The 23,405-nt window shown below is 38.2% G+C and overlaps 1 protein-coding gene across 1 annotated transcript in view; it reads left to right on the top strand.

The window, feature by feature from the left end:
* The first annotated feature begins 3,093 nt into the window (after nucleotides 1-3,093).
* ACVR1C (activin A receptor type 1C) overlaps nucleotides 3,094-23,405 on the top strand; it is a 109,232-nt gene continuing 88,920 nt past the window's right edge. The window contains exon 1 of the mRNA XM_047721806.1: nucleotides 3,094-3,153. The gene's annotated coding sequence lies outside the window, so the exon portion shown is untranslated. The remainder of the gene's footprint in view (nucleotides 3,154-23,405) is intronic.

The following is a 23,405-nucleotide window of genomic DNA, read 5'->3' as shown; positions in this document are numbered from 1 at the left end:
TAGTTCGTGTGTCTAAGAACCAATTTTTAAAAAATATTTTCTATTAATGTTTGACTTCTTTTTTTTTTTTTTTTTCAGTTTGGTTCTTGGACTTTTCTTACTGAGTTACATAAGTTTAAGGCTTTTGTTCTTTTATTAGTGACATTGGTTGCAAATTTCTACCCGCTCTTTCCCCAAAGTTATCATTTGTTGTTTGAGTTTTGGTCATTTTTGCAATGCAGAAAGTTCTTATTTTTACATAGGAGAATCTAACATCGATTTTTAGTGATTTCTGAGTTTTGTTTGATATTTAGAACATTTATTTCCTCTTCCAAATTATTTGAAAAATCACTTGATCTTTTTTAGTAGTTCTATGAATTAATTTTTTAATCACAGTTAGATCTTACATCCATCTGGAAATTATTCTATTTCTTTTTTCTCTGTCAACTCTTCATTCCACTTTTATAGATTGAACACTCAACTTAGATGACACAAACCCCTACTTACTAGGTTTGAGGACCTCAGCCACTTCATTAGTCTTCCTCAATTGTCTTTTGGATATACTTAAAGGCTCATTTCATGAATCATCTAAGTATGAGGCAGGATAATTCCTTGGTTATAATCAGAGCTTCTGGAGTCAGACAGATTCATTTAAATTCTGGCTCTTATAGTTACTAGCTGTGGCACTTTCAGAAAATGTGAGTATATGCTAATGGTCATAAGTAGCAGTAATGCCTGCATCATAAGGTCTCTGAGAGTGTTAAATGAGATGACAAATGTCATCCCTGCTACATCGTAAGTGCTTGGCAATGTTAAACATGAAAATCATCATCATCACTATTAATGTAGTTATTAATAATTAATGATTTTGTTGTTTTTAATATTATGACCATTAAAATCAGTTTGTTAGGTACAGTTCCATTGAGATAGCTGCCCTTGCTGGTCTGGAAAGGAGCCTGAGTGATGACAAAGGTATATAGAGTGGGAATGGCATTATCTCAGAGGCTGTATGTGGACATGCCAATATCCCAGCGTTATAAGGTTTTGGTGCTGGATTATGTTAAAAGGGAGGGAAAGGGCCTGTTTCTAATTGCACATTGCCACCTGGGCCCTGAAGAGTCTTGCTTATGCTCAGTGTCTTGCCACATTTCCCTAATTATGAGATTCAAACCCATGTCAGTAGGCCTGGTGAGTAACATATATAGGAAAATAAAAGAGAGTATATTTATGACCCTCCAGAGGGTAAAACCTTCCTGGGGATTCACAAAATTCATAATTAGGAAGGAATTCATCAACTGATTTATATATTTAAAAGTAGAGAATTTTTGTTCAGACATCAAAAGCAGAGTTAAAAAACAATTGTCAACCTGACAAAAATTTTTGCTACATGTATACACAAAAAGATATCAGCCTAAGGTTTCTAAGGTTTCATGTATCTAAGGTTTCATGCAAATTAAGAAGGAAAAAAACAACTTAATACAAATCTTATAAAGTATAAATGGTTAGTAAACATGTTAAAAATGCTCAAACGCAATTTCAAACAGAGCCATATTTTTGCCTTTCAGAAAGACAAACCCTTAGAATATTTATAAGTCAAGAGGATGGGTACATTCCACATAGAAATGTAATTTGGGAGTACCGAAAAAATTATACTGTAGAGACACTTTGAACAGACAAATGCCACTTCTGGATATCTTTTTTACATACATAGGTGCACTAAGACATATGATTAAGAGAATTAAAATTACCACATCAGAAAGAAAAAGTAGAAATAATCAAAATATCTATTGATAGAAGAATGGTTGATATGGAGCATTATAGAATGGTTAAACATCATGTGGTTAAGTACCGATGAAAGGTTTCTCAAACATGTTATTATATAATAATAATATATATAATATTTAACAATATTATAAGCAAGTTACAGAATAAAATGCATAGTATAATTCCATAAATGATAAGAAATCCTTCAGACAAAAGTATATATCACATATCTAACTATATAGAAAAATGTCTGGAAAAAAAGCACACCTAAATGGTAATGGAGTGCTTCTGATAATGAGAGTGGGGTCCATGGTGCCGGGAGCAGTGGGGAGGTAAGAAAGTAAGAGAGAGTTACACTTTTATTCTCTACACCTCTCTCTTGTTTATTATTTTTTTAAGATTTATTTATTTATTTGAGAGAGAGAACGGCACGAGTTGGGGGGAGGGGCAGAGGGAAAGAATCCTCCAGCGGACTCCCTGCTGAGCATGGAGCCCCATATGGTAGGCTGGATTCTACCACCCCAGGAGATCACAACCCAGCGGAAACGAAGAATCAGGTGCTCAGCGAACTCAGCCACCCAGGAGCCCCCTTCTCTATTTAAATGGGTTATGACTAGAATATATTCACTTGTACTTATATAACAAAAACAAAAACAAAACAAACAAACAAAAAAAACCCACATCAAAGTTATCCTTAGACAGTCCTGCTTGCTATGAAGTTTACCAGAATGAGTACTTTCAAAATTTCACCCAAGGTAATTTATATTTTCACAATACAATTGGAAATTCAAATACAACATCACAAATAATCGGGACGTGTAGCAGGGTGATTCATAAAGCACTAAATTCAGGACTGGCTTTGGCACAGTACATATTTTAAGTTAATGCCGAGCGCCTCATTAGAGCAGGAGCCAGTTGGGTCGAGGTGGTTTTGCGGACACACGGCGTCCAGCCCCGTCACACTGAATGCGTACTGCAGCAAAGAGTGTGACACTCTGAGATGGACCTTTCTCCTCTGCTGCGCTCTACTGAACTTTTGCTCTTTAACATATGAGAAAAACAGTGCAGAACGAAACTTCCCTGGTATTATTAAAATTGTGAAACGGACTTCAAACAGTTGTTTGGCAAAGTTGTTGCACAAGGACATCGTTAATCTTTCTTGAAATTTCATGAGAAAGAGATTGATGCCCTAATATCCCTTAGTGTTCTGCCTCTAAGACTGACCTCTTTGGTCTGTCATTTGTTTTCCTGCTTTTGACTAAGACTGGAGTCCAAAAAATATTTCACTTTCCTCTTCTCTGTACACACTAGCCATAGAAGCAAAATAAAAGTGAAAACACGGCAGTAAACAGCAGTGTTTCTCTGCAGCAGCAGGAAGCATCAAGGCAAGAGGAGGACTGGTTCGGAATAGTAAGTGTATGTGTGCCCCATCCCAGGGGGGCAACTCCATTCCGCTCCCACTGGTAGTTTTCTTGTTGGAATAGAAATCCAGAGCTGCAGATGTTCTCAGTGTCAAAGAGCAAAAAAAAAAAAAAAAAAAAAAAAAAAAAAAAAATCCTGATGATATGTGATTTTTACCAATTTTTAAATATTGAGAAGTAAAAAATAGAAATATAGGACATAACATATAAAAATCATTTAGCCATAAGACACATGAAAGACAAATTTAGTGTATGGGCTGCCACTCTGTGATTTTGGATATATGTTGTTCCGTGTTCTGAATGTGCTGCATCACAGGTTTCCAAACAAGGCAGTGGGTAAGAATTACCTGCGGAAGTTACAAAAAAAATACAGATAGCAGGCCTCATTCCGTGTGCTAGATTTGAAACTATGTTTTTAACAAGCTCCCTTGTCTTCTGTAGACAGCTAGCCCAGTAAGACCTTCTGACTAGTGGCTCATCAGCCATAACTGGAATGGCAGATGGGATCCATAATGAATGCAGATCCAATCCCTTAATGGTGCACGGTTTAGGGCAGGGATTGGAGGAGGACTGCCACATTGTGACCAGATGCAGTGGGAAAGGATTGGTGATCTTTTAGTGATGCCTCCTTTGGGCATAGAGGGAGGGAAATGAGAACATGTGCAATTTCTTTGCTGATCATGACCCATGGGGTAGGAGTTACGGTTTCTAAAATATTTAAATTCCTCCATGATGTGCCCCACCTTCTTCTCTAGTTTCATTATCCACTATATCCTGCCTCTTACGTGAGGTTCCAGCAACATACTTTTACTTCCCTGTGGCTTTGCTTTTGTGGGTTCCCTCACCCACCTTTCCCTTACTGGCTGACTCCTATTCTCTGTTTAGGGCTCAGCTTGGACATCTACCTTCCAGAGGTGGATTTTTCTGATCTCTTCTTTCATTTCAGAATGGATTAAGTGCCTTGTGCTTCTTTGTAAAAGCATCCTAAGACTATCTCCATCATAGTGTGTGCCTCATATTATTAAAATGATCAGTTTTGGGGCACCTGGGTTGCTCAGTGGGTTAAAGCCTCTGCCTTCGGCTCAGGTCATGATCTCAGGGTCCTGGGGTCCAGCCCCGCATTGGGCTCTCTGCTCAGTGGGGAGCCTGCTTCCCTTCCTCTCTCTCTGCCTGCCTCTCTGCCTACTTCTGATCTCTTTTTTTTTTTTTTAAAGATTTTATTTACTTGACAGACAGAGATCACAAGTAGGCAGAGAGGCAGACAGAGAGAGAGGGGGAGGCAGGCTCCCTGCAGAGCACAGAGCCCGATGTGGGGCTCGATCCCAGGACACTGGGACCATGACCTGAGCCGAAGGCAGAGGCTTTAACCCACTGAGCCACCCAGGTGCCCCTACTTCTGATCTCTTAAATAAATAAAATCTTTAAAAAAAAAGAAAGAAAAGAAAAAAAAAGTCAGTTTACACTTGCCATTTCCTCCCTAAACTGGAAGCTTTCCCATCTTGAATATCTTCTTCATACATGTGTGACTTCACAGAGTATTATCGATTGTATATCTAAACTACATATGGCACATTTGCAGTGCTCAATTAATACTTATTAAATTGAACTTTGCCATTTGTATTATATGTATAGCCTTGTAGTATATATATTTGCATTGAAGACACTTCTTGCTGAATTATATTTTGTTTAAGGACAAGGTATCTGGAAATGCAGATGTAAAAAAAATGTTAAAGCATAAAAGTCCCTTAGAAATTATCTTATCAATATGTTTTTCATGTAATTATGTCTAAGAGGTTTCAGGAATCAGACTGGGTTCAAATTCTGACTCTGCCACTTCCTAGCCATGTGCACTTAGATATAAATTCTAAGCTTCAGATTCTGATGTGAATATGAGGCCAATAATACTAGCTACCTTATAGGGATAATACGTTGGTTCAAAGAGAAAACCTACTTTCAGGGCTTGATAAAATTCTTATCATGTTGCAAAGATTGAATGAATGTTAGTTGTCATAATAAATTAAGTAATTTACCCTCAAAATAAGAGTCTTAGTGGAAGATCCAGAAAGAGAACCCAGTTTGTTATTTTAAACAGTTTGATTGGACCTTGTTTCCCAGGGGACCCCACAGGTTTGTCCCACTGAGCAGGGCTCCAGCCAGACAACATACTGGATCCTCTCACAGGGCAGAGTTTGACATTCCCCTGGATGCACAGGGGACTGTTGCTAAGTCGGGGCAGAGGACTGGACCAGGAAAGGACACCTTTGGCCCAGGGAATCCTGGTCTGCACACTGCCCACAGCATTCTCGCTCATTGCTCACTGCCAGGCTGCAGGGGGTGGGGGCTTGACGGGAAGCCCTTCCACTGGCCCCGTGGGCTTGAGCAATGTGCGTTCCTTTGGGAAGCTTCTGAGCATGCCCTCTGCACCCAGGCACTGTCCAGGTCTGTGCTGGGAGAGGCCTGGGAGTTGCATTCCTGGGGGTGGGAGCCCAGCTTGTCAGGTCTGGTGAGTAGGAGTGGCGTCCCCAGCAGGAGAGGAATACAGAAGAGGAAACCATCATCTTGTCCTGGAGTGGATCTCAATAGAGAATATCTCTAACAGTTGGTCTTGAGGTATGAAGCAGGGAGCTGTGTTACTGTGGGCAGGTATTGGAAGATAAACAGAAGGGGGAGGAAGTCTCCAGGATTCTGCCCCATGTCAGTGCAAAAACCACCCAGGCTGGAGACTAGGCACAGACTTGCAGACCAGTAGTGGTGGGGAAAGGACTTTAGGGCAGCCCCCCAGACTAACCCTGGAGCTAGTGGGGGGCAGGTGTGCGAACTGGGGGCAGCTTGCAGTTTTATTTTATTTTATTTTATTTTATTTTAAAGATTTTATTTATTTATTTGACAGAGAGATCACAGTAAATGGAGAGGCAGGCAGAGAGAGAGAGGGAAGCAGGCTCCCTGCTGAGCAGAGAGCCCGATGCGGGACTCGATCCCAGGACCCTGAGATCGTGACCTGAGCCGAAGGCAGCGGCTTAACCCACTGAGCCACCCAGGCGCCCAGCTTGCAGTTTTAGGAGCACAAAGGGCAGAGACCTGCCTGGCCCTGGGAGTGTTGCTGGGAGGCGCACCCCTCAGGATGCTGTGGGTTTTAGCACCACAGACAGAAACGGAGGCAGTGTGGCCTGGAGAGCTCAGTGAAGAGCAGACTGTGATCTCTCTGTTCTGAGACAGAGATTTGGATATGGCCACTTCTGCTCTGACTCTTGGAAGAGATGCAGAAAGCTGCCAGAGAAAGCTGCCAGAGAAAAGAGCCCCCACAAAACCAGTTTTCACCGAGCCCATCCCCCTCCCACAGAGGGCAGGGCAACTCTGCCTAAACAGGGTTACCTAAGTAACAGCATGGCAGTCCCCTCCCCTAGAAGACAGGCTGGAAGAACAAGAAGCTGACAACCCTAAGATCCCTATAAAACAGGTGCATATTGCTTGGGTTGTGGTCAATAATTTGGGTTCTGCACATTTCCTCAACCACTCCTCAACAGAATGACTAAGAGGAGGAACCCCCAACAAAAGAAAGAACCAGAGAATGTGGCCTCTGCCACAGAACAAATGGATATGGATATAACCAAGACGTTAGAAATGGGCTTTAGATTAATAATTAACAAGGCAAAATCTAAGTTTGAGAAAAATATTAATGACAATATAGAATCTCTAAGGGCAGAAATGAGACCTGATCAGGCCAAACTTAAAAATGCTATGAATGAAATGCAGTCTATACTGGATACTCTGACTGCCAGAATAAGCAAGACAAAAGAATGAATAGTGAGCTAGAGGATAAGATGATAGAAAAGAAGGAAACTGAAGCAACATGGGAAAAACAAATTAAAACACAAGGAATCAAACTGAGAGAGATTAGTGACTCAATGAAACATTCTAATATCAGAATTATTGGGATCCCTGAGGAGGTGGTGAGAGAGAGAGGTCTAGAAGATATATTTGAGCAAATAGTAGCTGACAACTTCCCTAATCTGGGGAAGGAAACAAGCATTCATATCCAAGAAACAGAGAGGACCTCCTCAAGATCAAGATCAATCAGGACAGACTGACATCATGACATAATAGAATTTACAAATCTTATATCCAAGGAAACAATCTTGAAAGTGGCAAGGGAGAAGAGATTACTTTTTTTTTTTAAAGATTTTATTTATTTATTTATTTGATATACAGAGATCACAAGTAGGCAGAGAGGCAGGCAAAGAGAGAGGGGTGGAAGCAGGCTTCCTGCTGAGCAAAGAGCCTGATGCAAGGCTAGATCCCAGGACCCTGATCATGATCTGAGCTGAAGGTGTAGGCTTAACCCACTGAGCCACCCAGGCACCCCAGGGAAGATATTTCTTATGTACAGAGGGAAGAATATCAGAATAACATCAGACCTGTCCACAGAGAACTGGCAAACCAGAAAAGGCTGGCAAAACATATTCAGGGTACTAAATGAGAGGAACATGCAGCCAAAGATACTTTATCCAGCAAGGCTGTCAATCAGAATGGATGGAGAGACACTTTCCAAGACCAGCAGAAACTGAAAGAATATGTGACCACAAAGCCAGCCCTGCAAGAAATATGAAGGGGGCTTCTATAAAAGGAGAAAGATCCCAAGAATGATATAGAACAGAAATTTAGAGAGAAAAATCTGTAGAAACAAGGACTTCACAGGCAACATAATGACAATAAAATCGTAACTTCAATAATCATTCTCAATGTGAATGGCCTAAATGCTCCCATAAAATAGCATAGAGTTGCAGATTGGATAAAAAGACTTCACCCACCCATATGCTGTTTATGAGAGATCATTCTGAACCTAAAGATACTTCTGGACTGTAAGTAAAGGGATGGAGAACCATTTTTCATACCAGTGGACCTCAAAAGAAAGCTGGGGTAGCAATTCTCATATCAGACAAATTAGATTTTATGCTAAAGACTCTAGTTAGAGATACTGGAGGACACTACATCATTCTTAAAGGACCCTATCAGACAAATTAGATTTTATGCTAAAGACTCTAGTTAGAGATATAGAAAGACACTATATCATTCTTAAAGGGTCTATCCAACAAGAGGGTCTAACAATTGTAAATATCTGTGCCCCAATACGGGAACAGCCAACTACATAAGCCAACTGTTAACCAAAATAAAGAGACATATTGATAATAAGACCTTAATAGCAGGAGACCTCAACACTCCACTCTCAGCAATAGACAAATCATCTAAGTAGGAAATAAACAAAGAAATAAGAGCTTTGAATGACACACTGGACCAGATGGACCTCATAGATATATACAGAACATTCTGCCCTAAAACAACAGAACATGCAATCCTCTTGAACACACATGGAACTCTCTCCAGAATAGATTACATACTGGATCACAAATTAGATTAGAAGCTGTTTAAAAAAATAGAAACAGAAGGAAAACTTCCAAACTCATTCTATGAGGCCAGCATTACCTTGATCTCCAAACCAGGCAAAAACCCCATCAAAAAGGAGAATTACAGCCCAATATCCCTGGTAAATATGGATGCCAAAATTCTCAACCAAAGCCTAGCTAAGAGGATCTAACAGTACATTAAAAGGATTATCTATCACGACCAGGTGAGATTTATCCCTGGGATGCAAGGGTGGTTCAACATTTGCAAATCAGTGTGATAGAATTATTATTAAGAGAATTATTATTCTCTTAATATTAAGAGAAATATTAAGAATTATTATTAAGAGAAGTGACAAGAACCATATGGTCCTCTCAACTAGTGCAGAAAAGGCATTTGACAAAAATACAGCATCTTTTCCTGACTAAAACTCTTCAGAGTGTAGGGATAGAGGGAATATTCCTCAACTTTATTTAAAAAAAAATCTATGAAAAGCCCACAGTGAATATCATTCTCAACGGGAAAAAGCTGAGAGCATTCCCCTTAAGATCAGGAACATAACAAGGATGCTCACTTTCACCACTATTGTTCAACATAGTACTAGAAGTCCTAGCAACAGCAATCAGACAACAAAAAGAAATAAAATGTATTCAAATTGCCAAAGAGGAAGCCAAACTCTCTTTTTTCACAGATGACATGAATTTTTACGTGGAAAACCCAAAAGACTCCACCCCCAGATTACTAGAACTCATACAGCAATTTAGTAATGTGGCAGGATATAAAATCAATGAACAGAAATCAATTGCTTTCCTATACACTAACAATGTTACTGTAGTAAGAAAAATTGGGGAATTGATTCTATTTACAATAGCACCAAAAACCATAAGGTGTCTTGGAATAAACCTAACCAAAGTGGTAAAGGATCTATACTCTAGAAACTACATAACACTTATGAAAGAAATTGAAGAAGACAGAAAAAGATGGAAAAACATTCCATGCTAATGGATCAGAATAATAAACATTGTTAAAATGTTTATGCTCCTCCTAGAAATCTATACTTTCAATGACATCCCTATCAAAATACCAATGACATTTTTCAAAGTGCTGAAACAAACAATCCTAAAATTTGTATGGAACCAGAAAAGACCCCAAATTGCCAACAAAATGTTGAAAAAGAAAAACAAAGTGGGGGGCATCACATTACTTGATTCCAAGCTCTATTACAAAACTGTGATCACCAAGACAGCATGTCAGTGGCACAAAAACAGACACATTGATCAATGGAACAGAATAGAGAGCCCAGATACTGACCTTCAACTCTATTATCAAATAATCATCGACAAAGCAGAAAAAAATATCCAGTAGAAAAATGACAGTCTCTTCAATAAATGGTGCTGGGAAAATTGGATAGCTATCCACAAAAGAATGAAACTTGACCATTCTCTTACACCATACACAAAGATACACTCAAAATGGTTGACTGACCTCAATGTGAGACAACAATCCATCAAAATCCTAGAGGAGAACATGGACAGTAACCTCTTTGACATCAGCCACAGCAACTTCTTTTAAGACACGTCTCCAAAGGAAAGAGAAACAAAAGAGAAAATGAACTTTTTGGACTTCATCAAGATAAAAAGCTTCTACACAACAAAGGAAACAGTCAACAAAACAAAGAGGCCCTAAGGAATGGAAGAAGATATTTGCAAATAACACTACAGATAAGGGGCTGGTATCCAATATCTCTAAAGAACTTCTGAAACTCAATACCCTAAAATCAAATAATCAAGTCAAAAATGGGCAGAAGATATGAGCAGACACTTCTCCAAAGAAGACATAGAGATGGCTAACAGACACATGAAAAATGTTCAACATCATTTGTCATCAAGGAAATTCAAATCAAAACCAAATTGAGATATCACCTTACACTGGTTAGAATGGCAAAAATTGACAAGGCAAGAAACAACAAATGTTGGAGAGGTTGTGGAGAAAGGGGAACCCTCTTACACTGTTGGTGGGAATGCAAGATGGTGCAGCCACTTTGGAAAACAGTGTGGATGTTCCTTAAAAAGTTAAAAATAGAGCTACCCTATGACCCAGAAATTGCATTGCTGGGTATTTACCCCCAAAGATACAGATGTAGTGAAAAGAAGGGGCACGTGCACCCCAATGTTCATAGCAGCAATGACCATGACAGCCAAACCATGGAAGAGCCAAGATGCCCTTCAACAGATGGATAAAGAAGATGTGGTCCATATATGCAATGGAATATTACTCAGCTGTCAGGAAAGAATATTACTCAGTCATCCAACATTTGCATCAACATGGATGGAACTGGAGGAGATTATGCTAAGTGAACTAAGTCAAGCAGACAAAGATGATTGTCATATGGTTTCACTTATTTGTGGAACATAAGGAATAGCATGGAGGACATTAAGAGAAGGAAGGGAAAAATGAAGGGGGAGGGTATCAGAGGGGGAGACAAACCATGAGAGACTATGGGCTCTGGGAAACAATCTGAGGGTTTTGAGGGGAGGGGGGTGGGAGTATAGGTGAGCCTGGTCATGGGTATTAAGGAGGGCATGTATTGTATGGAGCACTGGGAGTTTTAGGCAAACAATGAATCATGGAACATTACATCAAAAACTAATGATGTACTGTATGGTGACTAACATAGCATAATAAAAAAATGAAAAAAAAAAAAAAAGAAAATGCCCTTGATACCCACAAATAAACAAACAAACGGTTTGATTGATTCTCTTCTATGGCAGACTAGATGTTCCCTAGTTCTGGCATTGGCTTGCCTCCAAGCGCCTAATACCTAGCATGTTTTCTCAGATGATGGCTTTTTGCTAAGGCTTTTTACTTTGACAAGTAAATTCTAGGTACTGGGAAAGTGTTCTCTACCAAAACCAAAATGAGACCAATAAAACAATTGGGACTGAGTGAATTGACAAATTCTTTTCCTCACATGTAATGTATTATGTAAAGCATGTACATAAGCTACTAAATACATTTGAATCAAGTTTGCTTATGATCTTTTTTAAAGTCATCCATTGTGAAATGTTGAGAAACATGTCTGACTGTGTCCTCTCAATGATGTTGTGCTTATAAAATGTCTAGCATATACAAGTCCTTGCTAAAATCATGACAAGTACTTAAGTCCTAATCATTGTAAATAGTGAGAATAAATTATTCTTCTAAACATTGTCTGTAGCACTTCAAATTGTTGAAGTTCTTGTTTTTAAATCAACTGTTCAAGATTCTCATTAATCTGAAGAAACCAAAGAATTTTGTACCATTGCAGTGGGGCAACCAATTGTTTATCTCTTCAGCTTCATACAGGATGTTCTGTTTGACGAAGTTTCTGGCATCAATTTCCTTGTCTTGCTTATGAAATTCTCCATCTAGGCTCCTAGACATAATTTCATATTAGCTATACTCATTGGAAACTGATTAATTTGATCATATGTGTATAAACTAATATATGATGCATATCATATATGATCAAATTAGTCAGTTTTAATGCATATTATTTTTAAATTAATCAGTTTTAATAGCTATCAAATATCTTAGAATAATTCCAGCTTTGAAGCTGACAGAAGTTATTCTGTTTTTACTGTAAAAAATAATGCTTAATTATAGATTTAGATCAATGTATGGTAGGAACCTAAATCTTTTTTTTTTTTAATAGGGCATATGTTATTTGTGCAGAGTTGAAACTGACATGGAACTTTGGTTCTTGATGACAATGTGATCTACCAAATGAACACCAAGACTGCCTGTCTCCAATTTCCTTATTAATGAATAAGAACTGGGCTATATGCCTATCACTAGACTAATCATTGGCAGAGAGAGACTTGGGCCAATGATAAATCACCCTTGGGGCTGGACACATTGAAACAAACAAATCAGAAAGAAGGGGATAATGAGTGTTGAGAAAGTAACCATCATTGGGTGCTATATCACACATAGAAACTAATTCAAAGAACAGACCCTAGTGCTACAATGAAGAACATTATCTCACACCAAGGCTGGCATTCCTAACAATCAGGCATTCATGTTCATAAACAGCTTGGAGGAAAAAAGGTATGCAAAAGCAATAATTATTATGAATTTTGTTGTGGTAATAAAATGTACACTAATCTATCTAAAGACTGCTCTAGTATCTATGCATATTGCGGTATATTTAGGAAAACTTTTGTTATTTTAGGCCCACTAACTGGTGCTACTTAATAAAGAGGTTTTAGGTAATAAATAAGATTAATGTTATACCAAAAGGGTTAGTAATCACTAGTTGTAACCCAAACTGGTTATGAATCTGAATTACCTGGGCTTTAGAAATTCCAAGGTTCTATGGGATAAATGAAGAGCATTAGTGTGAAAAGTGGAACGGTCCAAGGTATTTGTGATTTGAGCAACAAAGATATTTGTAGACATTTTGTGACCTACAGAGTTTAAAGTGACAATATATAAAATAAACATGCCTGTTCTGAGCATATTAGTATTCTTTTTTTTTTTTTTACATATATATTTTTTTTATTTTTTTTATCACTTTTTTTTTAATTTTTATTTTTTTCAGCATAACAGTATTCATTATTTTTGCACCACACCCAGTGCTCCATGCAATCCGTGCCCTCTACAATACCCACCACCTGGTGCCCCCAACCTCCCACCCGAGCATATTAGTATTCTTAAAGGGTGAATAAAATGTAGTTAAGTGTGAGTAGAAACCTTTGTTTAAAAAAAAAAAAAAATGAAACAAGCCTACTTGTGTTTGCCTCTATCCAGTGGTTTTTTAACTTTCTTGGTTTGAGGGCCTCATTGAGAATCTGAACAAGATTATGGAACATTTCCCAGAGATTCACATTTGCATATTCATGTAATGTTTTGAATATTAATAACCCCTTCTCTAATGTTCTTCTTGATCCTATTAAAAAAACTGAAGCAGCATAACTAACAACTAACAATAGATACCATTAATCCGGTCCTTACCAATTTTCCACGTTCCACCTAGATCTCCTGAATTAGAAGATTTGGGAGCTCAAAAATTCACAATTTTATAAAGTTCTTTCATAGGTTCTGATGAATTCAATTGGATCCCTCTTTATTAGCCAGAAAAACAAGGGCTTTAGAGTCAGACATACTTCATTAAAAATCAAAACCTTAGACTCGGGGCGCCTGGATGCCTCAGTGGTTTAAGCCTCTGCCTTTGGATCAGGTCATGCTGTCATGGTCTCATGGTCTCAGGGTCCTGGGATCGAGCCCCGCATGGGGCTCTCTGCTCAGTAGGGAGCCTGCTCCCCCCTCTCTCTCTGCCTGCCTCTCTGCCTACTTGTGATCTCTGTCAAATAGATAAATAAAATCTTTAAAAAACCAACCAACCAATCAACCAACAAACAAAAAAACCTTAGAATTAGACTCATTGAGCTAGGGCAAGTCACTTAAAACCTTCTGAGCCTTATTTTATCCACCAATAAAATGGGAATGGTAGCTGTCCTCTCACCAGTGTGGCAAAGAATGTATAACAGCATCAGCGCACCCCTAGCATATAGTAAATACCATAAATATCTGTTATTTATTGTGGGTATTCATAAAGGACCTGCTTCATTTGAGGTGAAGATATGGTCTATTAATCAATTATTTGAGCTAAGAGATTCATGGCTGCAATATTTGCAAATTGTAAAATTTGTAACTGTTAAGAACAGAAATTGGGATACTAAAATAAAGATAACCATAGCAATGGCATGAGCTGGAGAAGGCTTTTATTTGAGCCACATAATGTATAAACACATCAGCAAGTCAAAGGTCTCAGAAAACAAAGCTCACTGACCCTAGAACCACATGCTTCATCTTTAACCCTAATTTTGCAAGGCTTTTGGAAGTGTTCCACATCTTAAATCTTTAAAATGTTCATTCCTATACAGTACATTCTTGATTGTATGGAAGGAGACTCTTTCAAGCATTCAAAATAGTTCTGAATTGGGAAAAAAATAAAACAAGCCGTGTTGTATGCCTAGCAACAACAACAACAAAAGAATCTCTGAGCGTGATGCAATGAACTGCAGAGAAGAGTTGAGATTTCTAGATTTACCCTGATTTGTTGTTTAGTCAACAGAAAGGCTATTATTACAAATGCTAGCTTTTAAAAGTACAAAATAGGAAGTCTGGGTTAGGAAAGAAAACAAATAAAAGGGCAGCAAAGGTACAAGGTGAAATTACTCAGGGAATGGGAGAAAGTTGTTCTGAACAGGAGAAGCAGTGACGATTGCTGGCAATTTTGGAGAGATTTTAAAGTAATTTTGTACTGCTCAGTAACTTACCTGGGAAGTTTTCTGTCATTTCTTATGTTAATGCATCCTTGACATATCCAAGGGGCTGTGGGGTGGGCTAGGCATATTCAGGTCAATGACAGAGTGTCCAGAAATAGAATCAGATCAATAAAGGAGCTTAGTGACAGTTAGTGAGCCATGAGGCCACTATTATTTTTTAGAGAAACAGCTTATAAGATAAATATATTCTCAGAACTCATGAGTGTCCTGTTGAAATGGAGACTGGGGAAGAGTGATTGTGAGTCAGTACCTTCATAAAGAACCAAGCCAACTCATGTTTGCCTTTTTGCAGTAGTCTCCACATTTTTCATTCATGGACCGTATTGAAAATCTGAAAAATGATTCTATCTACCCTTCCTAAGAAATAGTTTTCATTTACATATAAGCATAGTGTTTTGTAGATTGATTACCACTTCTCTAATGTTGTGGGTCTATTTTTTTTTAAGATTTATTAATTAATTTGTTTGAGAGAGAGAAAGAGAGAGAGTATGAGCAGGGGAAGAGGCAGAGGGAGAGGAAAAGGAGCAGACTCCCCCCGCCCTTAGCCCAATTGAGGACTCCATCTCATGACCCTGAGATCATGACTTGAGTCAAAATCACAAGTTGGACGCTCAACTGACTAAGCCATCCAGGTTCCCATCTGATGTTCTTGGTCTTATGGGGAAATGGGAACAGTGTAACTAAAAATGATAGCTTCAATTCATTGATTAAATTGATTGATTAAACTAATGATAACTAATAGCTACTATTAAGTCCTTACTATGTTAGAGACATTATGCTAAGCCCTCTATATGCATTATCTCATTTAATCCTTACCTTGACCCTATGAAATAAAATATATTATCAGCCTCATTTTATAGATGGGAAAACGGAGGCATAGGGAAGTTACACAGCTTGCTCAAAGCTCTCCAGCCAGAAGGGGCAGAACCTGGAATTAAACTGAGTTCTGTTTGATCCCAGAGCATTTACTCTTAAGCAGTTTCTCATATTACCTCTAATTATTTATGTAATTTTTTTCAGGTACTTCAGATCCTGTATTACAACCTAGGTTTGGAAAGATTAGTGAATCTTTTGAATTTACATGCTACTGTGTTTGTGTGTGTGCACACACATGTGTGAGCAATATTTGTTTTGCTGGAGATCCATAGTTTTAATCAGATTCCCTTAGGATAGCTCATCTAAACAGTTAAGAGTCAGTCATCCAGCTATGCTAGAGTTTAGCTATGGATTAAGTTAGGCCATCACAGAGCCACGTATTTGGGGCACATGGGTCATCTCCCCTCTACTTTCTCATTTCACAGAATTGCTGTTATGGGTTTGGTTTTGGAATTAGGTCCTAATCTTGAATTGAAGCATACTACTAGAAATAGTGGTACAAAATCTACTATTGCATTTTATTCTAGAAATATGTTTGAACGTATTTTTAAATATATCTTTTGGAGCCCTTTAGAGAAAACCTCAAGCAATAAATTACTTTTGGAAGAAAGAAAATACCTTCTTGTGTATAATAAAGAATGTAATGACATATCCCTTTATTCAAAAGCCGAAATTTCAGACTCAAATCTGCAATCCAACCTTAGTACTTGTGCAGGGGTCTTTGGCCTATACATTTGCATTTTACCTTTTTCCCTCAGTAATAACCATCTGCTCCAATTTGTATTTTTCTATGTTTTGAATATATAGATTTCATATGTTATTGTAAGGCGTCTCAAATTCTTCATGGAACACAGAGAAATATAAATTAAAAATTTAACTTTTGTTACTTTTGCCTTTTCTATTACTCTATGCCTAAGAAGAGGCAGAGTTTTGAAATCTTGCAGAAATTTGTTCTTTAATACCTTAACCTTCACAGACATATGAAAATGATCCTCACTTAGGAAAACATAGCAGATTAAAATAATACCAAGACCTTCAATGGCAAACACTTTCATACTGATAAACCTAGTAGAGGATTAGATCTTTTTTCCCTCTTCCCCTACAAGTACTTCTCTCAAACAAAAAAGAAGACTTTCATCCATGATTGAATTTTACAAGAAGTAGCTCTATTGTATGTATTTTGCATTGTGAATCAAGTGAAGGCCATATGCTTTAAACCCTAGATTCAAAGGGGGCAAAGTTCTTTCAGTTGTGTACACTTGGGTACACAAATGTGAAGTCTATCCCAGTCAAAAGATCAACACACCTACACAGGAATTGGCCAATATAGTGGTATCTATGCACAGAGTCAACATTTTTCTCAAGGAAAAATTTTGGATTTTCTTTAGTTGCAGCAATTGGTTGAGAGTCCATACCTTGGTGCCACAGAGCATAGCTCTTGAAAACATTGTAAGTCAGGTTGAACCAATCGAACTTTGCTGGGAGTCTATAAAAAATCAGGAAAAAACTCTAGACACTTTCACTGGATGTCTCATTTAAAAACATGTATCCAGAAAATCTTATCCACAGCCTTGGTTTTAATTACCTCTTGCCTACCAGGAGAACTCTCAAAGTTTTGCTTCTAACCAAGACCAATATTCTGAACCCTAAAGCTATTTTTTCTAATTACTGCCTCCTCAGCTGCACTTGGGTGTTTCACATTCATTTTAAACTCAAAGTCCTTAGTGGAATTCATACATATCCAACCTGAATCTTCACAGTGTTCCTTTTTTAGTGAATGGAATCTTTGTTCACTCAGTGCAGAGATCAGAACCTTGGGGCATGCCTAGAACATTTCTCTCTTTTCCTGCCTACTCTCAACAAATAACCCTCCTTTCCATCTCTCCTGCCCAAGTGGGTTCTTGACAAAAATCCTTTATCACCCACATGATTGAATAATCCTCCCAACTAGTGACTGAGATTTAACTTGTGCCTAGGCACAACCCATTCTCCATACTAGTATCTGTAAGTGATATTTTAATATTTCAGACTATGGCATTCTCTTTCTTGGAGTTTTTCAGTGATTTCCCATTACCTTAAAAATTGGGACCCAAATTTTTAATGTGGCCTAAAAGACACCCACCTGATCTAAATATTTCTTCTGACTCATCTCTAGTACTTTTCCATCTTGTCACATTGGCCTTATTCAGGTCCCTTTAAAACCACATGCCTTCTTGCCCGAGTCCTTAAGATCACACTCACACACAAACAACATCTAGCTAATTTCTGTTCTACTTTCAAGCCCTGGTCGACATACTTTGTACTACAAACTTTCCTTGCTATCTCCAACAGATCAACTTTATCTTTTTGTGTTTTATAGATACACAAGGATTAGCATCTCCCACGTTGTAGGTGTTCAGTAGTATTTTTAGACAGCTATGTTGATTTACTTAGACTCTTATTAACAAAAGGAGTGGCTGGACTCTAAGTCTGTTTGACTTCTACGTCAAGAAACCATTTCCATAATGGAGTGACATAATGGTCACTCCATTTCTGAAAGAATGAGGAAAAGACAGCTATTAGCAGTAGTGCTTTGATATATACACTAAAGATGTATTAATGGTTCAGAAAACTTAAAACTTAAAACTTGGGGGCTTTGTGGAAGTAATCTTAATCAAACCTAGATAGAAAACAGCAAGTTTTCTATCTGCTTCTTTGCCATGTGTTATCAGAAACTTTGACCTCTGAGGTTTATGAAAGCATCTAAAAACATTCTTGTTCTCCATTTCAATTATCCTAAGTCCATCAGAGCTTGCTAGATGTGTCTGTGCTATAGCATGACATGTTTCAGGAACTTGAAGAGGCAGATGACAACTAGTTGTCCACTTCCCTGTCCCTATCTTACTTTCTTAAGAGATAGCTGCAACAGGGTAACAGAACTGGCCACTCTCTTCAGGGAAACTTATCTTTGGTGTTTTTGATTTCAAACTTGACTGCCAGTCATCCCCATAGAGTTAAATCTGGTGCTGCAGAGAATTGAGACCCTTGCTACTGTGTGTGTGTGTGTGTGTATTGCACTCATGCATGTGTCTCTTTGGTGCTTTTTTGCTTTGGATTCTGATATGGTTATTCTGTGAAGTGATAAAGCCATGCCTATGTGGGTGGGAGGAGAGTGTACTTTCACTTTAAAGAGTTGGATTTTCCTGGGGTCAATGATGTGGTGAAAAGGAGGATTTGTGGAAAAGAATGAACATTGAGATGGTGGGCTTAAAAGTGCAAGAGGAAATACCTGTTGCTCTCTGGGGTCAGCCTCCATCTTGTTAAAGATGGCCCCTGCCAAATAGACCACAGGAAAAGGGAGAAAGGCCTCTCTAGAGACAACAGGATAAAATATGAGTAAATGATATTTTGCGAATTATGTTGCCTAGTTGTATGGTTTTGTTTTTATCTGGTTTGTTTCCCTTTTTATTATATCTGAGCTTTAAGTGGAATTTATTTAAGTATTCCATTCCTGTCAACTCTAGTACAAGAATTTAGAGAACAGTTGTGTTCCACATTTGAGCCAGAGTATTAGAGGTGAACATTTTCTTCTACTTGACTACCTCATGTCCTCTCTTGCTGGGACCATGTAGTGGTGTCAGAATTATTAGCTATCTATCCGTCTACCTGTTCCCCACCTGACAATATTCTCTCCATTGAAATCACAGAAAATATTAGACTTAACTTATTGAGTACAATTCTGGTCTCCTTAGAGGAATATCTTTAGACTCTTCTTTACAGTAACATTTCAAGTTTCTTCATAGCCCTCAGATTTCTCCTGAATCAGGTTGCTGTTCTTTGAAAGTCGTTGAAGAAAAATACAAGTACTCAGCTATAGTAGTACCTGACAGAATTTTGTTCATTCTGAATTATTATGTATTGACCAATAAACACATGATTTCATAACATTTCTTGATTGAATGAGAGGAATGGGCCAAAAATAGAATCCTTTTGTACAGGGAAGAAGGAAATAAGAGAAGCTAGAAATATCAATGGCAAGCTGGGGTTACTTGCCTTTTTTCTTGGAGTGAGGCATATTTACTTTCAAGTAGATCTAGATAACGGGCTGTGCTCTGAGTCCTTTTGCTCTACGGGGAATGTGATAAGCGATGAGCCAATCTGGTTTTGAGCGATGGGTCAAGTACTGGGTGAGTTTTTCCCCAACCACAGGAGTGTTTCTTAGGAAGAATCCAACTCCCAGAGAATGCATAATAAATAGAAGTTTAAAATTTTACATTTCTACATGACAGGAGGAGGGAACTACCGAGAAAATAATGTACCCCACCATCCCAAATGTCATAGTTTGCTATATAGTTAAAGGTCTTGATGTAAGAGTCATCTTAAAAGAAATAGGTGTGTTGATAATGGCTTATGAATTTCTAAGAGCAGAGACACATTTAGGGGACCTTACCACAAGACAAATACCCTACTTTGGCAACAGAATGGTAAAAGCTATTGGGTCACATAGAAAATCTAATAGGAAACAGTTTGGATCCAAACACTATAAAACCTGTTGGGTTTTATTGAGATGGCCCACCATCCTTCTCCTCAGTCTCATACCTGCGCCTCTGCAGCTTCAGACAGCAGTGCTTTCCATCCTTGTTCTCTTCAGTTTTTTATTTTTATTTTTATTTTCTATTAGGTTCTAGAAGAAGCCCTCATTTCTGAGTTTAGGGATAAGTGGCTTAGTCCAAGGGAATAGAAAGTGATTCTTTTTGGGGTGTGTGTGTGTGTGTGTGTGTGTGTGTGGCTTTTGTCATTTGCAATCCTTTTTTTATTTTTTTACATTTTATGTTTTACATTTTGTTTTGAAAAGCATGGAGAACCAAGCCCCTGCCAGACAAAGAAACAGGCAAATAGGAACAAGAATAAATACACAGTCCCTTTAATTTGGAAACAGGTCACTCATGCCAACCAATATTTATACATAAACTTCATTTACCATCAAAACAGCAATGGTAGAAAAAGATCCAGTATTTTTCAAAGAATTTTAGCAACAATGTAACTTGCAATTTTTAGAACTACATTTAAGTATTCTACTCTTTTCTTTCTAACACAAGTGATTAAAAATCTGTTCCTTGTGTTTGTCCAACTTTTTTGGGAAATTCAAAAAGACTCCACAAGATCTTATCTCATTATCAACAGTTCTATGCAGGGGAAAATATTATCCCGATTTTGTGATAATGATATTATTACCACTTTATACTTGCATAGTAGTCTAAATAAACCTTGGAGGTACTTTTCCCATTTTATAGAAGAGTATAAAATGTTGTAAAGCTGTCGCTACATAAAGCTTACAGGAAAATCCTCAATTTCTGACTGTAACTTTGGAGAGCTTAGGTAACTAGCCTAAATTCTGGAAAACTGAGACTAGAATCCTGGATTTCAGGATTCTAGCTTGTCATTCATTCCTTTTGGACCACCAGCACCGTCCAGTATTGATCCAGTTTGGGGGGAATTCCTGACTTTATGAATGCTTACTCCTCTATAAAAGCCTGATGCTTGGGTCCCAAACCTCATTTGAAACTCCAGTTAGGGTGAAGAAAACTGGCTAGTGTCCAGATGTAGCAGTCGGAAATGCTTTAGCTGAATCATGCACTGTCCAGCCTCAGGGTGTTAATGGTGCAAGATGTACTGTCTGTGCTTCGTGAAGGAAGGGGGGCAGAGCATCTCTGAAACCAGGTCTATGGCGGGATGGGCATGTTGTCCCTGGCCCTGTAATTTCCAAGCCTCTTCCTTTCTTTTCTTTCTCTTTTCTTTTCTCTTTTCTTTTTTTTCTTTCCCTTCCTTTTCTTTTCTTTTCCTTTCTTTCCTTTCCTCTTCTTCTCTTTTGTCTTTTTCCTTCCTTCCTTCCTTCCTTCTTTTCTTCCTTCCCTCCTTCTCTTCCTTCCTCTTTCTCTCTTTCTTTCCTTTCTTAAGATTTTGTGTATTTATTTGTGAGAGAGAGAGAAAAAGAAAAACCACAAGCAGTGGGGCGGTGGGTAGAGGCAGAGAGAGAAGCTGGAAGACTCCCTGCTTATCAGGGAACCTATCACAGGGCTCAATCCCAAGACCTGGAGATCATGACCCGAGCCAAATGCAGACCCTTAACCGACTGAACCACCCAGGTGCTCCTACATGGACTTTTCTAGAGAAGGTATGAGCTATTTAATATTCTTTAATAAGCTTAATTCCTGCTTAAACTTATTAGGATAGGTTTCTTTGTTTGCAACTAAAAGCTTTGACCAATATGCAGCTCAAGTTTCTTTTGTTGGGATGACTTAGACCACAAGCCAAATAGTCTTTAGTGAGCACTCTTTTGTCCTTTTTAATGTTTACTTGCTTTTAGCTTTGGCCTTCATTCTCATTATCTGTACTTTACCCAAATCACTGTCTCTGGTTTGGCAATATGAATATAAAGGGAGCAAATTTTTCATTATAAAAATGTTGCTGTTGTTCAACTAACTCATTTATTCAACAAACATAGTGTCAGTTTGAGGGGAGCAGAGGGGAAGATGGACATACTCTTGGAAAAGCAGGTTTGGGACAATACGGTTGAGGATCTTAAATGTCATTTATTCATTCAACAAGTATTTATTGAGTACTTATTATGAGCTAAGCTGATTTCGAATGCCAGTGTTAGAATTTCTGGTGTTAGAAATGGCAACGTGTCTTAGATAGCTTTCAGTGCTATGATCACATCTGTGCTATAAAAAGATTCCTCTGGGTGAAGGGTAGTGGGAATAGATTGGAGAAGAGTGAACCTCAAGGAAGGGAGATCAGTTAGAAGGCTTTTTGACATTTCAAGTAAAAGAAGATGGTTGATCTGAGGTAGGGTGGTGGCAGTGAAGTGGGAAGAAGTAAAAAAAAAAAACATTGAGAGATATTTAAAAGAGTTAGAATCCATAGAAACTACTGATTAATTTGATGTGAAGGAGGAGAGAGAGAGGAGAGCTAAGGGAAAAAAACCAAGGTATCTGACTTGAGTGGTGACAATTACCAAGATAAGTAAGACAGGAAGAGTAGGTTTGGGAGCAGGTTCTGTTTTATACATATCGGTTTTGACCACCTTTGCACTATATAGGTAGAGATGACAGTAGCATATACAAATCTGGAGTTCATGGGCAAGGTCAAGGCTAGAGACAAGGACTTGGGAGTCTTGAGCACAAAAAAACAGAAATAAACATTGAAGTCATGGGAAAGGATTAGATCAGCAAGGGAGAGTGTAGAGAAATGAGCTAGTCCATAGGTCTCAAGGTACGGTTCAGGGAGACCTGTGGGTATTCAAGACCATTCTGGAGGGTCTTTAAGGTAAAAATTTTGTTTGTAAGTCATGCTAAGATGTAATTTGTCTTTTCCAGTATCATTCTGACACAAAGATACAATGGAATTTTCCAGAAGCCACAAGATATGTATGATGTTATTGCTTTGGAGGCTAATAGAACATGTGCTTGTGTATGCCTGTGTTTTAAAATTTTCTCAATTTAAATTTATAATATGATAAATGTTGATAGTTATAACCCACTTAAACATAAGCTCTCTGGGGTCCTCAGAATTTTTGAAGTGTAAAGGGATCATGATAATCAAAATGTCTGAGATCCAGTAGGCTAGAGAATTTAGCCTTGATTCTGTATGC

The sequence above is a fragment of the Lutra lutra genome, chromosome 3, assembly GCF_902655055.1.
Source record: "Lutra lutra chromosome 3, mLutLut1.2, whole genome shotgun sequence".
NCBI classification, from domain to species: domain Eukaryota; kingdom Metazoa; phylum Chordata; class Mammalia; order Carnivora; family Mustelidae; genus Lutra; species Lutra lutra.
Note: the sequence above shows the minus strand (reverse complement) of the source record. Positions and strands in the feature narration are given on the sequence as shown.